Below are 4,230 nucleotides of genomic sequence, written 5' to 3'. Positions count from 1 at the left end.
ATATATATATATATATATATATATAGGTGTGTGCATATAGATAATTTGTAATGGGATTGACAACCACCCATCTCCCGTCCTTGCCGGGGAGTCGAACCTGTGAAACCCTTTCCAGAAACCCGCAAAAAAAAAAAATCTTCCATCCTATCCATTTGAAAAAAAAAAAAAAAACTAACAAAATAAAAATCCTTTTTCTCGCACTCGTGATTAAATAACAAAATAAATCACAACTTGAAACACTCTACTGGGTCACGTAATTTCACGTGATTACAATAACAATTGTATCTCGATTTGACCCAGTGAGCTGGAAAAAGGTCACACGGGAATAATTATCTACATTAGTTAATTGGTTAATTAAACAAAGTTAGAATTGCTCACACGGGGAATGGTATATTCTGTGTGTGTGTGTGTGTGTGTTTGTGTGTGTATAAAATATTGCATATGAATATAATACAAATGTATTCTAGTTTCTATAAATACATACAGCAGATGTATCACTTACATTCGTCTTCATAAAGTTGTATCATATAACGAAGTCCTTTAATGCATATGTATCAATTATTTTTCTTTAGAAAGAATGAAGTAACATGTATGAATATCTATAAGAAATAATAATTATAATAACAATAATAATTAAAATAATAATAATAATAATCTACACTATATAATAAAGAGCTGCCAGGCTGTCTCTCTCTCTCTCTCTCTCTCTCTCTCTCTCTCTCTCTCGAGTGCCATATGTGAATTAGACCATGATGAGGGGTAGATGGAGAGGGTTTCGGCATGCTCTTTGCACTCCCCAAGAGAGATTAGTTCACCATACTCTTAACTCGGCTACAAAAGGCACTAGAGGAGTCAGAAGACCCAGGCCTACATGGCTGAGGACTATGAAGCGTGAAGTGGGAGATGATGAATTAGAGCCTCAAGACAGAGATGACTGGCGAGATCTAACCGAGGCCTTTGCGTCAATAGGCGTAGATGATGATGATGATGATGATGAGATACATATATTTATATTCCGGTCACCCTCAGCTATTCCCGTCTCTTATGTAGGGGGGGGGGGGAGAGAGAAGTCATACCCTGGTGAGAGGAGTTACGTATGCTTGTATGTGCATATCTACCTAAATATATAGACGTCATTTTCACGGGTCGCGTACACTAGTAATAATAATAATAATAATAATAATAATAATAATAATAATAACACAAAAGAAGAAACGCAATAACAAATTGAACAAAGTGTTAATACAATTAGTGCTAATTACAACAACAACAACAACAACAACACGTCTCCCCAAGTAGCGACCTCATTAAACAGAAAGGAAAAAGTTCTCAAAAGAATTTTCGTAACACTCAACAGAATTACCCAGCGTATGTTCCTGGTACCCTTTGAGAAATGTTTTTGCGACGCTGCGCCAGGAATTACCACAATAGAGTTGTGATTTAACCTACTCTGGAGGCACCGAGGAAAGTAGGTCAAGCTGGAGAGAGAGAGAGAGAGAGAGAGAGAGAGAAGAGAATGAATTAGTGATATAAAATTGAGATTGACAACAGATTTTAATATATGCTCAAAGAGCTATAGAAAGAATAATGATGGGATTATTATCATTATTATTATTATTACTGTTATTATTATTCTTACTATTACAAGCTAGCTACAACAGTTGTTAAAGCAAGATGCTATAAGCCCAAGGACTCCAACAGGGAAAAATAACCCAGTGAGGGAAGTACAACTAAGAAACAGAAAAAGAGCAACATGGATACGAGAGCAAACTAAAGTAGAGGATTTTCTAACAAGTAAGAAAAAGAAATGGACATAAGTAGGACATATATGGAGAATGACAGATAATAGATGGATATTAAGAATAACAGAATGGGTCCCTAGAGATTGTAAAAGAAGCAGGGGAAGGAAGAGAAGACGATGTACTAACGAACTAAGAAAGTTTGTTGGTGTTGACTAACATAGACAATAAACTGACGCTAGTGGAAGGACATGTATGGGGCCTTTGTCCTGCAGTGGACTAGTAACGGCTAATGAAATATATATGCGGACAGGCGCACACACACACACACATATATATATATATATATATACATATATATGCATATATATACAGTATATATATATATATATATACATATATATGCATATATATACAGTATATATATATATATATATATGCATATATATATATATATATATATAAACACATATACATACGCACCCACACATTCACATCTATATATATTTCTAAATATACATATATATATATATATATACATATATATATATATATATATTATATATATATATATATATAAACTGGCAGGGAGAAGAGAGTGAGTAAAAGGAAAATGGTGATGAAATGAAACAGACATAAGGTTATGATAAGAATGTGGATATAATAATCATAATGATATATCAGCAGTAGTAAGAACAAATACATAAACAGCAGAAATGACAGTATTATTAGTTCCACTGAAAACAGATACCCGTTGAGGTCCTCTTCTCTTAAAGGATTTCATTCCCATTTCCTAGTTAACTTCGATCCAGGAAGGAAATATAAAGATAAATATCAATATAAATAATACAATACACAAAGCACGTGTATACAATCTATTCTACCTTGTGGGCTGCAAATACCACAAGCGATACGATTCTACCCTGACTTTGGTTCTCCTAACCCATATTATTTCCAATTCTGACTGATTACACAAAATATATATGTCATTATAACCACAATGGTCATTTGTACCTAAATATATGTAAATAGATAATTTAAATCGTTGCGAAAATAAAGTTTCTAAATACCTTTGAGTTATAAAAAGACTTTGCCAATACTGCAAGAAAATCAAATTTTCGCCAATTATTGGCTAGGAATAAAATTGAATGAAAATTAAGATAATAATTTCATGGCGAAAGAATTTAAGAGAGAGAGAGAGAGAGAGAGAGAGAGAGAGAGAGAGAGAGAGAATCAATAACGTTGAGTCAAAGTCACGGTGCCATTGACTTATCCAAACACAACTTGGGTGACCTTGAATTCCTCTTTTATTTTTTTTTTTTGCTTTCACTAAAAAGTATACATTTACAACTATCAAATTTCATATTGTATATATCATCACCATCATCATCATCATCCTACACCTATTGACGCAAAGGGCCTCGGTTAAATTTCGCCAATCGTCTCTATCTTCTCCTTTTAAATTAATACTTCTCCATTCATCATATCCCACTTCACGCTTCATAGTCCCAGCCATATAGGCCTGTGTCTTCTAACTCTTCGAGTGCCTGTGGAGCCCAGTTAAACATTTGGTGAACTAATCTCTCTTGGGGAGTGCGAAGAGCATGCCCAAACCATCTCCATCTACCCCTCATCATTCTCATCCACATAAGACACTCGAGTAATCTCTCTTATATTTTCATTTCTAATCCTGTCCTGCCATTCAACTCCCAATATTCTTCTGAGGGCTTTGTTCTCAAATCTACTAAATCTATCTACATATGTTTTAAGTTTTTAGGAATAATGCGATGAGGGAAATATTGTCTTAAGGAGAGAGGATATAAATAGGAGATTCTAAGGAAAAGGAAAGACTATGAAAAGCGAAGATGTAGGAGAGAAGTTAGGGGGAAGGAGAGGAGGGATTAGAAGAGGGAGTAAATTAAGGAGAGAAGGGAAAATGACGAACATGGAATGAAATAAGGAGAAAAAATATATGAATTAAGAGAGGCAAGTTGAGGAGGATATTTAAAAAGCCAAAAAGTAAGTCAAGGAAATCTATGAAGTATAAATTGAAATCACTGAAAGACAAGTTTACGTCGAAAAGTGAAAGAAAAGAAAAAATTAAAATCAATATTAATAAATAAATAAACAAGAAGATATAAATACATATGAAGTAAAAGAAAATAAAACAAGCCAAATCATAAAAACAGAAATACTTCAATGTCCTTCCACAAAAAATGCCAAAAAAAAAAAAAAAAAAAAAAAGCTTAAAATCCAATACTTCAAAACAAGGAAAGAGGAAAAGACGCACTAAAGGCGTGACATCGACCTTCACCTTGACCTTCATCAAACGTTTGTAACTTAGACGTTTATACAAAACGTATGTAACAGAAACGTTTGTAAACCATAATCCCATGGCCAGCAGGTGCGGCTTCCAAGGAGAGCTTATTGCTTGTTTATTGCCACTATAATACACAAACAACCACAACAATAACACCAGAACAACAACAAC

The sequence above is a fragment of the Palaemon carinicauda genome, chromosome 19 (assembly GCF_036898095.1).
Source record: "Palaemon carinicauda isolate YSFRI2023 chromosome 19, ASM3689809v2, whole genome shotgun sequence".
Lineage (NCBI taxonomy): Eukaryota > Metazoa > Arthropoda > Malacostraca > Decapoda > Palaemonidae > Palaemon > Palaemon carinicauda.
Note: the sequence above shows the minus strand (reverse complement) of the source record.